Source organism: Strongylocentrotus purpuratus, unplaced genomic scaffold (assembly GCF_000002235.5).
Source record: "Strongylocentrotus purpuratus isolate Spur 01 unplaced genomic scaffold, Spur_5.0 spur5_scaffold_7, whole genome shotgun sequence".
Classification (NCBI taxonomy): Eukaryota; Metazoa; Echinodermata; class Echinoidea; order Camarodonta; family Strongylocentrotidae; genus Strongylocentrotus; species Strongylocentrotus purpuratus.
Window position 1 is genome coordinate 1,835,923 of NW_022145613.1, and position 22,697 is coordinate 1,858,619.

Here is a 22,697-nt window from a genome sequence, read left to right on the forward strand (position 1 = left end):
TAAAGAGATTTTTAATACACAAGTGTTTATTTTTTCTGCGGTTGATGACGTCACACTTGGGTCATGACTGCTCTCGTTACCTCCGTTTCAAACCAGAGGGGGTCGCAGTCAACTTTGAGGCATCTTTTATTACCAACCTTTCCCGATGAGGGTAGTAAAAGTGACTCCTTTTAAAGCCCCAGTGACGTCACCACTTGGATTTACGTTATGTTGTTACTTTGAAGGTTTCATCGTATGTTTGGACGCATATAGGTACATTTTCTTAGCCCCTACCTACCTATTTATTAATCGAATGCATTGCTTTGGTTTCATAACATTCATATTCATGTTGCATTGCTCCTTTTCTTTCATAAGAAGAAAGCTACAGAATTGTACACACTTCTTCCATAATGAAGTCTCTATGCAATGGCCAAGTGAAGCATAGATGAATTGAACAATGATAATGAGCTTACCTTGTCCAACGTAATATGATGATGATGATGATGATGATGATGATGATGATGAACAGCTTTTGTATGGCGCCATAAATCTGTTTCAAAAAACATTCAAAGGCCCTTGCACCCTTCCCCCACCACATCCCTCCTAAACACACATACGCACTCGCCTATCCAATGATTATGCAAGCAACCAAATTTGAAGATGTACATATTCTGAAACCCTATACATTAACTAAACTCACACTGTCACTGATTGGTAATCTTTACTTTAGCTGCAACTGCAAAGCTGACCCGGTGATTACATCCCCAAGCTCTTTGTATCCCGTGGCTCTGCGAGGAGCTTCGGCCTTCTCCATCCCTAGGCTATGACGTGGCAAGAGCTTCTTACAGTCAAACCATTACGTAATCATGGAACTCACGAAGACGATTCGCTGAACGCCCACTAATAACGGGATCCTGGAAGGTGGGAAACCATTACGCCCAGGGAGAAATACAAATGGAACTGTCGAAAGTCAAATATATTATTCTCGAATCTCGATGGTGAAATGGGCGCCACGCGAATTCAAAGGGGATGAAAATGATACTGAAAAATAAAGTGTTTTGACGAGAAAAAATACGCAAGAGAAGTACTTGGAAGAAGCCACTTGACGGCGTGTCAAGGACGATGGTGATGATTTGTTATTGTTAGAGGGGGTATTTGAACCTCATTATGACGTCACTTGTTTTTTAAATCATGACGCGGTGACAAATGATTTAATCTCACCGGAACATTAAGTTTATGATTGATTTCCTCAAGTCTAACTGTGATTTTTTTTGTACTGAAATATTGACAACAAAGACAAGGGTGGCAATGATGATGATAATGACGATGATGAGATTAAAAAATACATATCCTGCACTTAATACCGTCGGTTATTTCATTTGAAAGATAGATTTAATTGTGAAAGAATTTGATCTCTTTACCTTCTTTCATATTCTGATGTCTCTGTTGTCCAAGTCCGTGGACATTGCTAACCATGGTGGTCGACAAGTTTAAACCCAGAGAATAAGTCTAGAACAGAAATCTTGTTGTACATTTTTGAAATTGTTTGGTATCGAAACAAACTCTTCTCCGAAAGGAATATGACAAATAGATTAAACAAAAAATATGCAAAGTATTATATTCCTTTTTTTAAGGTATGGGCAATGGTGTCGTGGTCTAATAAATACGTCACCGGACTGTGGATCACATGGTTCAAGTCCCACCGCGGCGGTAATGTCCTTAGGCAATACATTGATCTGCATTTGCCACTCTCCACCTCGGTGTAGTGAATGGGTGCCTGCCTTAGGGCACATGGGCTAAGGCTAAGTTACTATGATGCTCCTTTGTAGGCGCCTTCAGCATCCCCTAGGTCGGTACGTGCGCGATGTTAATGTAGCTATTATACTTGATTTGTTAATATTATCCACAAGCATTGGGGTAAAACCTTGGAGACGACACTATCCTCAAGGGAGGGGGGGGGGGGCACTGGTATTATTCGATAAATAAAGAATTTACAACATATATCAGGAGGGGTGTGTGGGGTATCCTGTTATCTGCTTTCCTTGTTCTTTCCCCTTCCCTAATTTTGTCTTAATTCTCAATTATTATTTTTCTCCATTCGATGAGGGGAGAGGGTGCCCCCTAGCTAATAAAATATCTTCAAATAAATAGTTATGTTATCATATTTAGAAGGAAAGTTTTAGGAATGGGTACTCTCTCAAAGATCTCAAAAATGAGAGGTTTAAATCACTGCAGATATTACTGTGCTGTTAAAATGATTTTAAAGCAAGCGCTCTTGAACAACCCTTCTAGTCGCAATAATCTAATTTCAACTCATTAATTGAAGAAATAACAAAGATTTAATATCGAAATGAAATGCCCTCCGACTTTTATAAAGCATTTATTTTAATCTACAAGCATATTGGCATGGCAAACTTCAAGCTCTCACGAAAGTTTTTACAGTGTTTCGAAGCAATTTCAAATATGAATTTAGTGATAATATTGTTTTAATCAAAATGGAATAAAAGATATTGCATTGAATTTAATTTTTCAGAAACAACAAAAACATCAACAATAGCAACAACAGCAACCACCACCTCACAAACTTCAGCGATTTATGTGCACCATGTTGCTATCGTTTTCCAAACATCATTTATGAACAACTGGAAGGTTTTATGCAAAGACGACGAATGCGTCCTGCGAGTGAAAAGAAATGTGAATTGACTGGAGAAGGTACGACGATAGTATAGGATAAAGCTTTCAAGCTTGTCCGTGGGTGAATTTCGCGCGCATCATCGTTCGACCAATCTGAGCACGGCATCTATGCTCAACTTGGAATAAAATGAATAATTAGTGCCTGTGAGCTGATCAGCCGCTAAAGGCACAGAACACTAATTTCCACGTCACAATCTACGTATTGACGGTTTTTGGTTTTTCTCGTCACAGTTTTAGCTTATTCAATAAGCCTCACTTCCAGTTAAACCATTTTGAAATTGTCATCCGGGAGCTCGTTCACGTAAAGCCAGTAAATTAACAGCCGAAACGCACTCCTTGAAAAGCGGAGGAGTAAAGACACCTTGAGGTCTATAAATCTGGCCGTCAAACGCCCCAACTCGACCAAACACGTCCCGATAGCATAAGTGGCAATATATAGCGGACAAGCGGTCTGTAAATTTGATCATCATCGTTTTCAATCTCCGTTTCGTTGACATTTCCATCACGTGGATCGTGTATGGGAAGACGGTACTTCTGAAAGATATTCACTGAACTGGAGATACATTCCATGGCTAGAGAAGTCGGGCTTTCTTAGGGAGTGAGTTTAGAAGAAGAAAGAGAAGAAGGTGGAAGAAAGTTTGCTCTCTCCTTTTCCTGGTGGAGCAGCAGAACTTGAGAGGTAGTTTTTGGTGCCAAGTCCCTTTTAAACGTGGTATAAGGGAGTTTACGTTACAGGTGTACAGCCGACCATCTATAATCAACCGAATAAGGTAAAAGTCATTACCAATCAATTCAGTAACATGGAAAATCATCTCGTTTGCTGTATTCTCAAGATTATGATTGTTGATTAATGAGCTCTGATCTCCATGCACTGTTACATCAAAATGTCGCCAATCTTATGTCATTCGATGTTAAATTGGCTGTGAAGATATGTCTGTATATCTTACTCGACCACTATTTCTCGTTACTGTTGCATTATTACATTTGACTAATCGTAAAATTGAAATGTAATTAGATTCAGAAGGGATTTAAAGACTCTCGTCGTCTTAGTCACTGTCGTGTAGTGCGGATAAAGTTGAATTCTTAACCAGTTCATAACCCCGCACATGGAAAAATTGAATAAAGACAAAAAGGAAAGCAAGAAAGAGAGAGAGAGAGAGAGAGAGTGGGTATTGAAAAAAGTTAAGGGAGAATAGAAAATGAAGAAATCGTATCAATGAGCGTGTTTGTTGACCACCTATGGCATAAACCTTATTATTATTTTTATCTATTTAAAGGCAACTACTTAAAACCTTATTGTTTGTTTAGATAAGCTCACATACAACATTATCTCTACTTAGTTACAATTAAATATTCTTTCGTCACAAATAATTTTATTTGATATTGGAAATATACTATTGGCAAAAATATGATATTATTATATTATCGTTATTTAAAAAAAATATATTATTGTTATTTATTTATTTTGTTGTTGTTTTTTGGGGGGTGGTCTTTTGGGGGACAGATATGCTAATCGACGACATTTTTATCCGAATTACTCCGACTATTATTAAATTTGTACAGGCTTTGGTCGACTTATTGAACAAACAATGGATTAACGTGGTTGAATTTGGTCACACTACACAGTGTACAAGTGCCATGCACTGTAAAAAATGTGACAGTCTGGGGCTTTGATCCATGCAAGTAAAGAGTTGAAGCCTTTGTCATTTTAGTGTTTCTGAGTTCAAATGCTGCTTTTTGAAATCCACCTTTTAGAGATCATAAGTAACTGAACGCGGACTGTCTATATTTGTTTGCACTATTGAAACGTTTAGTCGAAAGTGAGTTTTGTTTCATTATTTATTGTAATGTAATAATACCTGCATCATTTGTCTTTGGTTTGATTTTGACTTTCTTTTTTAAATACACCTTGAGAAATGATTAGTTTTGAGCGACTAGTATTTCTTCTTTTATCAAATGAATGGATGATATAGATGAGGAAAGAAATGTGAATGCGTTGTTTTTTGCGTATTCTGTTTGTTTATAGAGCCTTGCACACTACAAAGTATTTAAACGTTAATGTACATTTCATTTTTTTTCTGTTAATTCACATTGTGAAGGGCTTAGCCAACAACGCCCTTCACAATGCGAATTAACTGTTTCTTTTACATCTACTAACTATTCCATTTATAAGCTATTTAGATTACCTCGGCATATTCGGCGACGAAGTAATTTGTTTTCTTTTCACAACAGTACTCGACAGATTCAAGGGGAGGGGGGGGGGGTGCACAGCCACTGGTCACGTATCGATAGATTGTACTGACGTTTTTGTACCCTGTCCTCCAGAGGCGATGGAACCTTATTCGAGGCTGAGGCGTGGCTGTTGTCACCTAAATACTGCTTTTTGCACCTTATGGTAATTAAAGATTGGGGTTTAGTAAAAAAAAAAAAATTGATAGCAGTGTCATATGAATATGAAAGGATGGGCAAAACGAGTCAGCAAAATCAGTCAAAAACGATTTTGATGCAATAGACATATTGTAGCTCAACTATACAGCGTTGTTAAGGACATTTTTTTAATACTTTGTGTAATGTTTAATTATTTACTTTGTTTTATTTTTAATGCGAGGTCACTTTATATTTGACGGGACTGTGCAAACCACTGTGCAGACCACTGCGAAAGAAGGAATTCTTCTTTTGAATTAAGAACATCCTCTTATCTTCCCTGACGTGTCGTTATTTACACCCCATTGATCCCATGTTGTATCAATGTCGAGGCTCATCGTCATTGACACTCATTTCCCACACTTCTTATTACCATACTGCTCATTTTCCTATCCCCTCCAGAATTGATTGAAAATTAAGTAACATATACAGTGTACTTCATTACAGGTGCTTCCTTTTATTTAAACATTGGACTATCATAAGAGCTAAAATTCCAAATTTAGATTCGTACAAGTCTCTCATCTAAGACACGTTTGAAACGTGACTGAAATTTAATTGAAATTACCTGTGCATAACATTGACATCATCACCTTATTGGACTCGTGTTGTAGTTTCAAAATCTGAGCCTTACTTACCCTTTCGTACATCTTCAACAGAAAACACCAGTTTAGCATTAAAAATGTATATATGTTTTTAAGTTCCAGTGTTTTTTAAAGGTAAATCCAACCAACCTTTTAGTAATTCCTTCCACAAGTACAACAAAATATAGAAATTACCTAATCACATTATTGGAAGTAAATTGTGCGAGTTTTATATTCTGTCCGTTCATCCTTTACTACGCAGACTGAAATAACGATTTTATTCTACTATAATACCCTTTACCTTAATACCTTTTATCTCTGCACATTGAATTGTAAATAGTTTCAATCTTTTGATGGTAACAATAACGCTATTAGATGATCCAACTTCAATATCCCTCGTATTTGCCACCTATCAGATAGATGTGCAAATTTAATAAGGAACCATTTCAAAAGGTAATATCAACTTCATACACTGAATTTGAAAAGTAATTATCGTGCCAATTATAAAGGCTTACACACACATCTTTTTACCAAATGATCTAACATTAAGCAGGGAATGTTTGAACACTGTCCTTCCCCACATCGTTTTCTACCTACCAACGCCTCCCTCAGGTGTTCACATACAGGAATTATGTTTCTTTGAAGCAAAATAGGATGACATATCTTTTTACCACGTAATCCATAAGTTAATACAGCAAATTTAAAAGGTAATTATCGTGCCAATTGTAAAGGCTTACATGCACATCTTTTTACCAAGTTAGCTAACCTTTAGCGGGGAATGTTTGATGACTGTCCTTCCCCCACATCGCTTTCTAGCTACCAACTACTCCCTCGGGTGTTCAAATACTAGAATTATGTTTCCTTGAAGCAAAATAGAATAACAAAGAAATCCTCAGGTACTAAACACATAGAGAAGCGCGAAACCCAGGGAATAGACACGTCATTTTATAATCGAATATTGTTTTTCTTTGGTGATCCACTGGGCATGCTGGGCTCTTGGCACTTCAATTACATGTTAATCCATTACGTTAAGACTTCTGTAGGGAAACCTGGTTCATAATGGATTGATTCTAAAAAAGAAGGAACAAGGGATTAAGTAAACTCTCTTTTAATTTCAAAGCAGACATTGGCAAACACACACTATCTCAAACACCTCTATAATTATCCAAGACTGGCAAGCAACATATAATTCGGTCGACAGAAGGGCACCAGCTCTGTTCAAGCTCTGTTTATATAATGGAATATTTCTTCATCAGAAAATAGAAAAAGTCTTGCCAATTTCTTGCTATACAAATGTCATACATTTATGAATAAAGCATGACTGGTACGGCACTTTTCTTTAAGGAAAAGGAATGAGGCAAGAGCTAACGTTACCCTAATGATAATACAAACCACACTGCTCCCCTCTTTCTAGATAAACACGATGATTAAAACGCCAAATAAATGGCCATTGTTTTTTGGTTTGCGTGTCGACATGTTTCACTTGGAACCTTTTATGCAAGAAGAAAGCAAACATGACATTTGAATTAACACTTTAGAAAAGCACTTTGTTTTTTTTGCCTTTTGATTTTCGCTTTCCGGACTGGGCGCTGATTTTTAATATCTGCTACGATTCCATCGTTTTTCTTTTTACTTTGGCATGGAGTAAAAAGCCCCAATTTCGCGGGTCGTTGTTTTGCGCGCTAATTGATTTATCTTCCCGCTCTATGCAGGGAAAGGGACAAGGCATGATGGGGCGAGTGTTCTCTTTCTCTTTTAACTGATTTAAATCTGGGTAGTTAATTATTTATTACTATTATCTACCTGGCTTGTTATAACAATTGACCTAAATCCCAAACCTTGGATCAACAAGTCTACCTATTTTAATAACAAAATATTTAAAAAACAAGTCTAGGTCTTCTATTGAATTAATATGCATTTCACGTTGGACATCAAAGTAATCTATTAACGTGTTCTATGGTCAGTGGACGTTATTAATCCTTTCATAGATAAATGATCCGTCGCTACCGTAAACTCTACCATGCTCCGGCCACACCCTCGACTTTCTTCAGGGCTTTTTATCTTTTTAGTCATTCCACTGAATGTCAATGTATGGAAAGGCACTTGTAGAAAATACCTAAGGTGAACTCAGTGGACGATACAGATCAACCTGAAAAAGGGTTTAAAAAAGGATATTAAAGTAGTTAACATATAAAGGTAGGCTATGTCAATATGCTAGAAATGATAGGCCTAAAGGGGTTATAATACTGGAATTAGAAGATGTTCCGTGATCGATTGATCAATGCATGATATTTTACCCAGATTAAACTAGGAGTGATTAATTTTTCTGTTTGAAGAGAATCTATATACATCCATATGCCGCAAGTCAGACGCACAACATCTGTACAAAGCCCAGTCCTTACGTAAACCTCTCCTGCAAATATAGATGTGATAATCTCGAACAAAGAGTTATGTGTCGCTACTTGTAATGCCCTATATCTTTTTTTTTCTTCCACACGTTCAAATGGGGAAACTACAAAATAGACAGTGAAGAGAATAGAACAGCAGTCCCCCAACGTATAGCACTATATAGAAACTGGTGTACAAGATAAGTGATCAATGTCAGAAATGGGTTGCTGTTCTTCTCATGGGCTGAAATTACAAAGAAACGAAGAATAGAAGTTCAATTTGTTGACACGCAACTTATATAGTTATGCTTATATACTAACTTATAGTTAGTTGACATTTACCGAAATAAACCTCTCCCACAAAGAATTTTTCCCGCGAACTATACAAAAGAATAGCCACACTGGGTGTTAAAGGAATAGTTGTGACGTACGGCACATGTATTTAGATATTCTTTATTTAAAAAATGGATCCTAGCGTCACCAGAGTTTTTACAGCCATTGTGCAATTAGTGAACCCGTGATCACATCTCTTCCATCCAATGTGCTCGTCCCTTTAGTTCCATCAAATATAACAAGATTCATAATTCTCTATGTCTTATTTGTGTGGGGTTTTTTCTTCCTGCAATTGAATTCATACCTCAGTCACATTGCCGAACCGACTGATTCTTCCCCTTTCGTCGTTATAGTAGCCACACGAAGAATCAAAAGTGTTTTGAATTGATGCAAAACTCATATCGTTGCGAAGGGGAAGCCTTGCTGATCAAATACTACTCTTTTATTCAAAATATGTTTGGGGCCCGCAGTAAACAACTCTCAAAAATGTTAGTTTTGAGATCCAGATTTCCTGCCTTAATCAGCGGTCCTCTATAGAGCGTCAATATGTGTGACGTCACATACGGGACACGGCTGGCTAGCTGCAGACTGCTACACGGCACTGAGCTTTTTGTCCAGTGTGTGACGTCACTATTCAGAGCTCGCTACGCTCGTGTGTTTGGCTTACGTTCGGGGGCGCTTGGGGGTCTAAGGAGGGTCTTGAAAATTGCATTTTACGCCTTTCCATGATATCTATATGATTTCTCAGCAAATTATTCGTGTTTTTCAAGAGAAAATCTTTCCATCCATACGTAATTTGTTCTAATTATCAGTTGTTAGTGAATTTTCTTTGTAAAGCTCCTTTAAGGAAATTTGGTCTCGTCGTTTTAATTGATATATCACCCGGGGGTCACTTTCATACACAAGTGCTACCAACCCGTGTCCATCAACCCTCTAAAATGGACCCTAATGGCGTATCGCACCTTTTCTGAAATGGACCAAAATGGCGTTTCACACCTTTTCTGAAATGACCCTAATGGCATATTATCGAAACATGTGAACCTGAAATTGTACCCTTTTTTTTTTTGTGTGTGTGATGGGTGCTTGAAAAAGACCCCTTTTTAAGGAAAACGTCGACGACGCCGTACGGCTGAAAAGACACTTTTTCGACGCTTTTTCTGGACACGGGTGCGTAGCCCCGGGCGTAGCCAGTCATGTTGGGAGTGCAGTAAGCTTATACATCAGTTGATCCATAAATGCATAGATTCATGCTACCGAAGATCCACATAGCTGCATGGTCGTATGTTTACCAGCTATACAAATGCTATCCTGTAGAAGTTTAGTATTCGCATTTTGGATGTTGAATTTATGTTTCAATGACCGCTGGCTCCGAAGAGAGCAAGACTAGAAGTATGAACCACCCTTCAATTTTAGATACATGACCTAAAAATTTTCTTGAAGACGTTTTTGATCGAAAAATGTGTGATCATGCGTAATGTTGTGCAGTATCGATGAATTCCGACCCGAGTACAATGCAAAAAAGAGAGGAGAGTGGATTACGAGTGTTGTTGTTTTCTTTGCCGAGTGAAAGAAAAAAAAAATGAAAGAGAAACACAAACGTAGAGAAAAGGTTTTCGAGTGGAAGAAATAGCGGGGCAGAAAGGAGTATCAATGAAGAAACAGAAACCAATGAAAGTGGTCTAAGTGTCGAGAGGAAAACGTGGATTACATGAATGGAAGAGGAAAAGGCAGCTCGAGAGCTAGAGGGTATGAAAGGTTCTGAAAAGGAGTTTGATAATTTGCCGTTCGTTTCAGACATTAGCATTCAATAACTAAAAAATGTACAACGAATGGAAGTAACTTTTACAACATTGTTGGATAAAAAAAAATGTGTGAAGTTCAGTTTTGGCGAAGCGCGTGAAGATCACTCCGATACCATGACTTGACGGCAGAAGCTATCGATTTTCTTTTGAAGCGGATGTCCTAAAGTTAGACAAAGAACACGTAGTCGCTTTCTCGACGAACCGAAATACGATGACAATTATCGATCGGTTAACCGGTGGGCGTCATTTTCCGCTAAAGATCTAACGGGAGTGCGTTGAAAGGGCTCAAAAAGTGTACCGTATAATGTCATGGTCAACTTGATATTGAGCAATTTTAATAGACAATCTTCGATAGGAAAATACTAATTTGACAGACTGTGATTGTGATTCGTGTTTATATGTTTACTCTACTGGTAACTTGCCTGATCTAAAATGCCCAGGTGATCGATTAGTGACTCGAATTTCCGCAGTAAACTATGTCAAGCAGAAGCGTTACTTGAGTGTATGTCATCATTGCTTTTGTAATTATGTCATTGTTACCCCTGGTTTGAGGTGTAGTAGCGTAACATGTGACAGGCCACGCATTTCTTTGAGATTTTTTTCGCAATTCTTATTACGTGTCAGCTTGAAGGACACACGTCACCTTTCCAATATAGTGCCATTGTGCATGGGACGTCATTTTTATTTCCTTGTTAGCGTATATGGCGATTCAAGCCCATGAAGGCAATTTGACAAAACACAAGTAATTCAAAGCAACGTCTGGTTCAAATCTTAAGGTTGGTAGAAGTTTGAACTACATGTTAATGATTACCCCAACCAATTAATAGTTTTCTATTTAAATGTCTGGTCTGTTTAATCTCAAAATCACTTTCTCCACGATAGCATATTTTCATACGACGCGTCCAAGACCCCGTCAGTTATTGACGCAGCCCTACCTCAGCAAAATAACGCATCGGGTTAGCGGGCATTTTAAGTTTCTTCAATCAGAAGATTCTGGTTTGAATTTTGTACAGATGATTACTTACATGTATGACCCTAGAGAACGCTTTTTATTAATCAAGTAACCGGTCGTCATGGGAATTCATTGAATTTGCGCATATCGTATCCCACCAGTTGCCATGATAATACGAGCAGGCGGCTCTGAATATAACTTTCGAAAGTCTTTGCTATGTCCTTTTCACGGAATACGCAAGCGTTTTATCGATATTAAAAGGAAATGAAATCTAATTTATATACGTGACAATTACATAAAAGGAGGTGAAATCTAATTTATTTACGTGACAATTACATAAAAGGTAAGCATGCTTCCTTTTTTGTCCTCCTTACACGGAAATCAAACGCTCATTTTTGCCATTTCTAAAAAGGGTTTTCTTTGCTGATTAACACTTTAGGTGCTTAAATGTCCAACATCAACCATCCCCAAAATGATTGATTTTTACCGAGTGCTCCTTTGACTAGAAACAAGCATAATAGTTGAATACATATAATTTATATCAAACATATTTTAAACTATAAAGACAATAATCTTAAACAAAGGATGTATATAAGTACTCACCAATAGCTTCCTATTACACTCGACATCCATATCAATTTGGTGAAACCTTATGGGTCGTTTGGAGGCTGGTTCGGTGTACAATGCCATGGCTGAAATATTTACCTCTGACATTTTTACCCCATTAATAATAGACAATTTTAAGTTGATATTCAAGTTTTTCTATTTGACACCGTAAAATTCCAGAGCAACTCCCCTTAGATCTGATATAGACCTACAAAAAAGCCTAATTTCTTCATCATTACAAGTGTAATTATTGTCGCCGTCTGAAACAAATTTGAATAATGTTTGAGTAACGTCCTGCTTTCAAGTAATCAATAGTAAATTGTGCTACTTCATTTGGCTGTACGAACGACCGTATACGAATGATCGTGCGAATATTGTAGCTTTCATAGAAATCACATCTGGACCGTGGAGGAACACATTTGATGAGAATCCCTGTTGTTGAGTTCTCCTGGTAAGCAATGCAGAGTATCATATTAAGGCCTCTACTTTCGCCGTCAAGATTTCGCTGATCCCTCTTTGATGATGTGGATAAAATTTCCTGTTTATTGTTTGGACTCGGAGTTTGATTACAGCTTGAAGCGTCAACATATCCATATAATATTGGATACATCTTATGGATTTCCTTATTCTTCGAATCTGTGTTATCGGGTTTTTAATATCAGCTTTCATCGAATCAATGTTTATTACTGCAGTATGCAAGGTTAATACGATTACCACACTGTCAGTGATATTCATAGGCGGATAACACTCTGGGATAGATTACATGAAATCTAGTTTGGGGGCGATGTTCCCCTTGTTATATAAAAACATAGGGTTGAAATTGTGACAATGATAATCGAAAACGTCATTGTAGAAGACGTTACCAAAGCAACAAAATATGTAGATCTGTAAAGTATATAAACCAAACAGATTTACGATGATATGAGTTGCGTTTGATTCATCAGAGGGTAAATTAATAACTCTACATTTTGTTGTCAAACGTGTTCCTTTTTTACGAAGATTTTAATAAATAGGCCAGCTTGATGGTAAGGGTAATCGAAAAAACAGTAATTATTTCTCTATAAGTTTAAATTTCGACTTTTCGTTATTGAAATGACGCTAGGAAACTGCTGCTTTATGATATATGAATGTCATGTACATAGTGCTTAGTGTTAGAAATACAATACATTAAAATACATAGAATGCCTGTAGAACAAAAGAGTATGATTAAGGAAGAATAATAAAGAAAGTAAGAGGGAAAAGAGATATAAATATATAAATATACAGAAAAAGACCACCATGAGGGCGAAATGTGAACATTATGGCCCGAATTCACAAAGGAGGTTTGTCGACAAACCTTGGTTTTCGTGCGTTATATGTCGCGTTTCGATGCGTTTTTTAAAACCAGGATTGTAAAAAAAAACGCTTCAAAGGGCGTCATATGACGTACATAAACCTCGGTTTGTCGATAAACCTCCTTTGTGAATTCGGGCCTGTGTGTATGCGGCTTTTTTTGGTGGGTGAGTGTGTGCGTTGAATAGAGGGAGATGTGTGAATGAGAGCGAGAGAGACAGAGACAGAATGAGAGGTAGTTGAGAGAATGTATGGACAGCTATAGAGAGATCAACACTAAATCACATGTCTGTCTAGATATGGCTTAAGATAAACAGAGAGAGAGAGAGAGAGAGAGGGATGTTGCGAGGTTGCGAGGGAGGCACAGAGAGAGAGAGGGGGAGGGAGGTTGCGAGGCAGAGAGAGAGAGAGAAGATATTTAATTTTAATGGAATTGGAATGTGGAGAAGAGGATGTGGGAAACGATCATGGACAGGTTATGGTTCTGAATAACAGAATTGTGAAGTGGTCTATCTTGTGTTATCTTGACCTGACGATTCTAACAAAATAACGAAAGAAAAATTATTATCATGGAAACGCGACAGCACGAAAAAAGCGTGTGCCTAAGAGTTGGCTAATGGAACAGAGTACGTGCAGGAAATAAAGAAAAACAATTTGCACAAGCTAACTTAGGAACTATATGAACATAGCTTGTACCTTCTATGGTAACAAGGGAACGGCGAGCAGTGTGTCGTAAACCTTATTTTAGTGAAACGTGAAATGATCTATCAATCTAAAGATGGGGAAAAACAGCCGGAATGCCAAAATGAATGAAAAAATTACCATATATTACTATATTTAGATATATCACAATGATTATCACAATGATATATCAAAATGGTCACAAACCAAATGGTCACGATTCACTTTGAGAAAAGCAACTCCAGGCTAAAGAATTTCTGTTCTGATTATGCACGAACCCATGGCATTCGATTAAACCTCAGGTATAATAACATTGCTATTTAGTTTCGTAATGAATTTTGTTCCTTAAAACCTATTCATATGAACATAAAATATTTATTTATAATTCATTCTCACATTTAATCTTCAAATCTGTTTTACTGGTTATCCTATAGATAAGATAATGAAATATTCACATAATCAACTGTTTTCTGTTTAAAAGATATAGTTTTTCACTATTAACGCCTTTTATTCAACGTGTAGACGAGTGTCATTTCACAATTACCAGTACACCTATGTACAAAACTTTACAAGTTGAACCTGTATGTTTACAACGTGCTCAAGGCGCTGAATACTCTAAAAACCATCGTTCTAGTATAGACGAATTAGAACTCGGTCACAGATGCTATACTAACAATGTGAGTGAAATGTCAAACATTTCCTGAAATAAAAATAATCCTTTAAGGCATTGACGTTCAACGCATTGCTTGATTTCCAGTGTGACACATTTTAATTTGTCTAAAAGATGACAGCAAAGAAAAGTGTAGATTCTATTCATTTCCTTTTATATCCCCTTGTTAAACATCGTAAATGGAAACACGAACTCTGAATTTATTGGACTTAAAAAATCTTGTTTGTAATTTAAGATCCGAGCCATTGCAGAAAGAGATAATGATAATAAATAGAAACGAAATACGATAAACGGTACACAGACCTCGTTATCAATGTTTATTCTTCTGGAAACGAAAACCGCTCGAAAACCTTTTCTGTACGTTTGTTTTTCTCTTCCGTTTTTCCTTTCACTCTGCAAAAACAACAACACTCGTAATTCACTCTCCTCTCTTTTTCATTGTATTCGGGTCGGAATTCATCGATACTGCACAACATTACACATGATCATACATTTTTCGAAAAAGATCTTTTCTTTAAGATTTCTACATAACTTTTACTTTTGTTAAAAAGCATTAAATCTCTTTTTTTTAATAATTTTGTTTCACCAATAAACAATTATAATTTTATGAGACACCCTACAAGAAGACGGGAAAGTGAATATCATGATATTAAATTTTCCACACAATGCAACACGAATGCCTCATTAATTTTGAGCCAATAAAAATGCTACATGTCCTATCTTTACGGCAGATGTTATATCATTAACAGAAATGCATCTCACTCAGAATACAGGAATTTAATAAATATATATGGTCTTGATCATTAACTTACATTTTCCTGATTTGAACACCATCACTGATGGTTATAAATATACATTTGTATGAAGGTTTTGGCAAATATTAACATTTTTTAAAGGCTACAGTGTAGCAGCTACGCTTCTTAAAAGTCTTGGATGCAATTAGGTGCACAATTCCTTTTTGATAGCAATGTGACTATGAAAACAGTGCTCATGTCAGTCGTTTTGTGCAATTGTTCCTTTCAAACCAATTCAATACCTGAATATATCCTGGCATCTTACCTTATAGGTACTACCTTTAGATATTTGCCTGATACTTCATTGTTGTATATTCATGTACATATAGATAAGAACAGAGCTAAATGTGTTAGAATCAGGAAACGTGAGTATTTTCTTTGAGGTAGATGTATAAAGATCGTTTGAATGAAAGAAGTCATTTCTGTTGGGTATTTGTTTACAGAGAGTAAATGAAGTGAATGCATCTAAAGGGGACTTTAATGAATAATGTTCAGAACTTCACCATCTAAAGATAGTAGATGATTAAAAATAAATCATCTTCGTATCTTATATGATCTTTACGGTAAAAGGAATGTGTGAGAATGATATTTATAATCTATAATTTGTTTATAAAGTTGACACTTTATGCTAGCAGTAAGAAATTTACCTAAATCATGATAATCAAACCGTGGTTGTCATATGTTTATAAAATATCCACTTTTTTAGTAGCCATAACAAAGCTTTATCAAAACATGGATTTCTTAATCTGAGTGATTGAAGTATCACAAGTGGTATCACTTTAATAATGAAATAATGCGAATAAAACGTTTACGTAATGTGTATCCACAAAATGAAATAGAGTTGCTTTTTTATCAAAAGTAATACTTACTGCGTGCTCATGTGACAGTTTGATATTAATTTTAGAATCACTTGAATCTCCAGGCGTTTTGAGTAATCAAACATTATTTAAAAGTGCTCGCAGAATCCTCATAGCAAAGTATGAGTGAAGTTTTTAATTTGTAAAGTAGGTGTTTACGTTTGTAACGAATAAACTACGAATGCAATTTTTGTAGAAGAAACAAAAAACGTTAGTGCTATATCTTGGGGCATTGCGTGTGCGTCAATCCCTTCCCCTTATTCTTCCAATCATGGTTGCAAATGCAATCTTTTTGCGCACTTTCTAGGCCCCTTTCGCCCATGCATCTGCGGAACTCTGTAACTAATGATAAGGGATAACCAGAAGGACGTTACTTATACCTCTAGTTGAATTGTGCTAATGCCCTTCCGTCTGTCTGTCCACGAATCAAACACGTACTCACTGATTTTAAAATGATAGTGGAAGGATGTGTGTGTGTTTTCGCAATCTATCAACATGTATCGAAGCAAGGAAAATGAGTGAAGCCATCAAGTTTGGATTATGAAGTTAGATCTGGTTGCTCGTACGTGTACATGAATACAAAGTAGGAATTAGTTACCATTCATACATATGAGAGCTCAATTACATTCATTTTATTTACTCGCGGAAATACCAAGAAGATAATGTTTTTTGTTTTGTTTAAGTCTCTAATGGAGGTGAAAATTGTGCACCTAGATTCGCACGAATCGTTGAAAGGACTTTCGAAAGGGGCGGGGAGGCCTTGCTCTTGGCGATGAAATAAACCTGATAACACGAAATAAGGTTGCTTTATACATTTACAGACATCGATGATGAGAAACAATTTGTTCAGGGTTTGATTTCATGCTTTTTCCTGACTCCCAAAGCATTTCAAACTGATCTTTCATCTTTTTAATTTAAACGTAAATATTAGACCTATACACATGAATAAAACAAACAATTCTATTACATCCGTAAAACCGAGAATGTCACTCTCACCTCTTTCATATTAGTCCTCCTGATTTATCTCAAAATATCCTGAAAATATTCTTGAGGCACCATCTGGTTTGGGACAACGGAAGATACCGATACAATCGTCACAAATAAGGAGAAAATGTTTACAATCAGCCATGACGTACTTTTTGACATGCAGCCCAAATATGGATATTTCAGACCCTACCTCTGTTATTCATGAAAAGGATATTCATCTTACGATGTTTTGTATCATTTCACCTAGCTTGTTGTTGCTTACACACCCCATATATCCGCTTTAAACTAATCAGGGAAACATCAAAATTGCTCTAGGAAAATCAGCTTAATTACAACTGCTCTATGGTTTCAGGTTACCAAAGTAAGCCGAGCTGAAACATTCAAAGATATACGTTACAATTCTTTGGGCAATTTCCTTTCTAATTGTTTCCGTTTTAACGTACAACTTTGATGTATACTCTTAAACCGTTATCTAGAAGGGTTTCTCAAGGGCATACAGTCCGGATGTCAGCTGGGTGAGGATCTGAGAAGAGAGGTTGTTTTCCAAAGTGTCGACCGTCGCAAGAATCAATACAGTGCGGTTATGGCACGACTGTCAAGGACCCGTATACATATGATTATTAAGGCATCTTGTCTTAGAAGGTGGTTTAAAAGCCACATCTTTTCTGGAAAGGTGAAAGAGGAGAACATATAATCGAAAATCAATTTGCCGATAGATAGGGTTCTGTTTACGTGCAATTTCACCGATCTGCCAGGACGAGTGAACGTGCTTTGCTTCGCACTCCGCCTTTTCGCTGTTTCTGAAAGACGCTTCACATGAAAATGCGGGAAAAGGTCGGGTCTAATAATTATGCTCGCTACCTTTTGCTAGCAAATATCATAAGATTGTTTATGATTGGAGTGGATCAAGTATTATCAGCTATATATATCTTAAGCATAAGTGAATAGTCTCCCTATATGCCGTAACTCTGTCAGGAAAATCTGAGCGTCAGATATAGTGTATCCCCATGTTGTGTCCACACACAAAATCAAATGCTGTGTGCATCACAGTATGATCACAGTATGTGACACTCTGTGACATTTCGTGACTACCTACATAATCGCAGTGTGTATTTCACTGTGCTAACAGAGAGGATTTTTAAATGTTTAATAATGCAGACAATGTGAACACACTTTGATCACACTCTGTGACAGAGGATGATATATTGCGTCCCTAAAGAGAATCTCAAGCTGTATGGGCACCACAAAACGATCACATTTGAATTGTAAAACTTCACAGTGTTGTCAATAGGAACAAACATAATATAAGTAAAGCATGTTTATACGCACGCACATAATATATACATACATGCAGGCAGAGTAGGGAACATAAAAGGTTTAATCACACTTTTCATGACACCATAATCTCGTTGTTACGATCCTTGTCGTAATGGAGAGACCCTGCGGGTCGCTGATTTCAGAAATCTTCAGTATTTCTGCATTGTTACATTTCTACCTCCCCGATCAATGTAAAGCGCTTAGAAACTCAGACATTCCCGACGTATTAAGCACTATATAAGCAAAAATAGTATTATTATTCATACTATTACAGTGATCTAAATGGAAGCTGATAAATCAGACAAACAGTCTATATAAATATTGCGATTCACGCAGGGGTTTGTTCTTGTGAAGTTACTCCCACTTACATGACTACTGCCAGATTCGAGTTCACGTATCCATTGAACTAGTCATCAAATATCCTTTTTAGAAATGCAAATCGTTTAAAGGCAAAGGTAAGCGAGTAATTGTCAACGGAAGTGGGATTGTGAAATTATTGTAATTTTATGATTTAAATTAATATAAATAGAAATCCACTTAAAAGGACAATATCATTAAGGAGAAGGTAGATGTATTACAACTGTAACGTTTTTACATATAAGTTTATTGTCATGAGGCCCTTCAAAAAGTTTTTTTTTTCTCCAAACAAACAGGCTTTTCATGTAACAGATTTTAAAGGAATCTTTAGGTTTTACATAAAACAGGAATCCTGCCCGTAGATGATCGCTGATTCGATTCTATTTACAGCTCCCTGTATCAAAATCATGATCTACGAATAGCATTACCGAAAATAAAGCTTTACTCGATATGGTGTACGCCAACTTTAAAGGCTATCCATTGATTGTGAATTCCGATTTTGCAGCATTAATACTGTCAGGAAACGTTTGCTTGTGAGAAAAGCAACCCCAGGGTATAGTTTAATCTGAGCTCATTTGAGATGCCATTAGCAAGGACGCCATTCATAACAATCTCCCGCGCTACCTAGAAGGCTTTTGGATCCACCTTCTACCTTCACGAGATGGATTAGCTTCAAAGAAGTAAACAGGTGGGTCCTGAGAGCATAATAAGATATAATTAAGGGTGCTTATACTTATGAGGGAATCATGACGTCACTGCATTATGATGGATAGTATGTTTTTCACATTCAAATACTAGTTTATACATTTGTAGGGGTTGTTCACGCATCATACTGTTATCAGTCTTATAAACATTATTATCATTTATAGAATTATAGCCAGTGATCCATATCAACTTAATTATTACGATGTACTCTGTAATTGGTTAAAATCAGATGTATTTTATTAGATTATGTGTTTTGAATTGCAATGTCACCGTGGCTTCTTTACTTCATATTTTCATCATGAAATAAGATCACTGTAATCAATGGCTGGATTCAGATAATAGACTAGAAATAACTTGGTATTATCACGATAAAATGTTAATGCTATTGATTTAATTATATGTAGAGGCATGTACTTCTACGTTGCAGACATAATTTTATAACTTTGAGGAAATATGGGGTGCAATGAACCAGGGTTGATAATGGTTGAAAAATACCTGTTCTGTGCTCCTACCCCAGACAGACCATTCAATGTTTGGTGTCACATTACACTATTCTTAAGACAGGACATTTTCGTTAAAGGTCGTACTTGAGCATTCGGTCTTTTCACATTGACATGCCCGTCTTTCATTACAAAAATGTTACTTTGGTTCTTTTATCTCTCCATTTTAAAGGAAGGGCACGTTCCAGTAATCAATAAGAGCGGCGTGTGTAAGTGAGATCACTTCAAACACTCTTTTCATGTACCACTACAAAGTGGCATCATTAGGAATCAAAGCAATTAGACCCCGGGTGGATAATGTCTTGGGGTCAACCAAACATGTGATACCAACAGTTGAGATCAATACGTGACTGGATGAGAGTGGTAGGATATCCATCTATCATGTCTTGAAGACATCCAATACTTTTCATCTACACCACCTAATCCGTGTTTAGTGTTCAATCCACAAATCGCCATGCTTCAAGGCTCACTCATCATGATCATAGGCTGGTCTGATTGCAACATTAGAGACGACTTCAATCAGGATGTATTTCACTTCTGCACGAAATAATAAGCACCGGGCTGGTTTCCTTCCACAGAAAAGCGACTGGATGTTAGTGAAATCATTTTCTAGGCCTGATGGTATGGTAAAGCAAAGGTCTCGTAACTGTGAAGTACCGGGTTCGAAACACGGCCTATGTCATTCTAAAGTGCCATTTGGTAAGGCATCACTCCTCATTAGCAATCTTAAAATATCAACGGTAAATCAGTTAATCACTGATGGAAAATGATACCAGTAGACGGGTAAAAACAAGAAAAGATATTCATATTTGTCGAAGTTTATGAAGTGGTTTTGTTTTATTTTTTTCATTTAGATGATCATGCGATTTTGTGTAATTTTGAAAGAAACGGTCAGCTTTGGGGAGACTATATATTATATATTACTAAAGTCTGGTATTTGAACTCACGGGTAGGAGATTGTTTTACCGACAGTTTTCATTTTTCAACTGAAAAGCAAGCGTTCTAAATCGGCATGTCCACACAAATCAGACGGGCGCTCGTAATTTCATGAAACTTGCCATGTAGAGGTGTCGTGGTCGAGTGGATATGTCACCGGACTGTGGATCACAAGGTCCGCGGTTCAAGTCCCGCCGTGGCACTAGTGTCCTTTGGCAAGACATTGATCTACATTTGCCACTCTTCACCCAGGTGTTAAATGGGTACCCGGTATGATACGAAAGCTAATGTGGTTAGATTAGCAAGTGTGCGCTTGTAAAAATGACGCCTGACTGGAATGCTCCCCAGGGAGTGGAGAATGTGCATACATTGTGTGCAGGTAAGCCTGAATCCAATGACCGGGATAAAAATATATACTTATCTGTAAAGCGCTTTGAGAGGGCCTTCGGTCCTGAAAAGTGCTACACAAAAAAGAGCTATTATTATTATTATTAAGAAGGGTATCAAAAGATCCTGAGATCCATATAGTTTTTCCGACAATTTTTTTAATAAAAAGAAGTCCATAATTTGACATACGGAAATACATCAGAAAGGCGTCCCCTACCCCACGATATAGCGACGCCTTTGCTGAACTCATTGACAAGTTAATTACTTCTTTGATAATGAAGGAGTTAACTCTGCGATGAGGAAGGATACTTCTCGATAATGTGCCAATCATGCCTAACCGATACCTCTCAATCGCATCTTTAAGTTCAAAGGTCTTTCTGAACACAGGTCAAGTGGGTGTTTTATCATAATCGAGTTAATAATGTCATCGATTTGTGAGCGATGACAGTAATTACCTCCGAACGGTTTTTCCCCTATCAATGTTTCCCGAACAGATGTATTAGATTGACCCCTTCAAGAACTATTATAGCATGACCTTATTCATACTATAGCGCAGATTATGTACGAATATACTCTACTTTCCATAATATTAGTATTACATGCTTATCCCAGCTTTAGCCGGGGCTAATGGGTACTGTGACGGACACGATTCGCCACCTTGGCTTGACACGGAATATTTGTCAGGATGCCCCGTGTCGGCCAGGCGCTCTCCGTCCGTTTGGACAAAGTATATGCCCGTAGCTTGATGGCTGGAGTTCTTTCACTGCTCACGTCACAGGGCGTATTAACAATCATGCATCCTTCGACTGCAATCGGTCACCCCAATCGTTGTGCACAGCAACAGTCAATTGAACATCCTTCGAGCAATCAATCAATCAATCACCATGCTTTGTCAACTCCTGTCACTGATTCTCGATCTCAATGTCTGACGTGACTACGGTTTCACTGTTCTAAGAAATCAGACCAATCATGAGTTGCATGTTGAATTCTTTTAATGCGAACCAACCAACATTCAGGGTAAATCGTTCAACAAGTACAAGTGTGGACTAGAGGTAAGACTTCAAGTAAAGACTAAGGCCAGCGCCAACTACAAGTAGGCCAGCCTCGGTGAGGCTGGCCTGTATCGGATACAGTGCAGTGGAAAGTCCTAATTACACAATCATGACCATCCTAAAAATTTCCCTATACATAACCGTATAAAAGAACAATTATGTCCTCGTTAGTAAAACAACACTTCAACACAACATTTCTGCTAATCCCATTAAATCTTCACATATAATCTTCAGTATAACCCCTTATTCCTGATTAGATAACTACTATACAAATAATATCCCCAAAAGAAACATGATAATTGCACCAACATGATTGTTATATGTAATTTATGCTCATTTTCCTTCAGTTTGGTAATTGCTAAAT

The 22,697-nt window shown here is 37.1% G+C and overlaps 1 protein-coding gene across 1 annotated transcript in view; it reads left to right on the plus strand.

Moving 5' to 3' along the window:
- Nucleotides 1-2,856: 2,856 nt before the first annotated feature.
- Nucleotides 2,857-22,697, plus strand: part of LOC105437599 — a 37,919-nt gene continuing 18,078 nt past the window's right edge. Inside the window, exon 1 of the mRNA XM_011664656.2 lies at nt 2,857-3,443. The gene's annotated coding sequence lies outside the window, so the exon portion shown is untranslated. The remainder of the gene's footprint in view (nt 3,444-22,697) is intronic.